This window comes from Penaeus monodon, chromosome 27 (assembly GCF_015228065.2).
Source record: "Penaeus monodon isolate SGIC_2016 chromosome 27, NSTDA_Pmon_1, whole genome shotgun sequence".
In the NCBI taxonomy this organism is placed as follows: Eukaryota; Metazoa; Arthropoda; class Malacostraca; order Decapoda; family Penaeidae; genus Penaeus; species Penaeus monodon.
Genome location: NC_051412.1, coordinates 37,917,121 through 37,917,363, shown reverse-complemented (window position 1 = coordinate 37,917,363; position 243 = coordinate 37,917,121).

Sequence of the window (243 nt, the reverse complement as noted above, 5' to 3'; positions counted from 1 at the left end):
ATTCCCTGAAATCATGAGCACACTCAGTCGCCGTCACCAAGATGATTACTTTCAAAGGACGAGACAATTAATGTGCCTCAGCTGCGGGTGGTCAGCGGAGGCTCAGGTTACGCGCTTTGCTGCCTATTGTCTCGACTTCCGGTCGCTGCGAGGGAGAAGGAGAGGGAGAAGGAGAGAGGAGGGAGAAGAGAGGGAGAGATAAGGCACTGGAGGAGAAGAGAGGAGATGGAAGGAGAGAGAGAC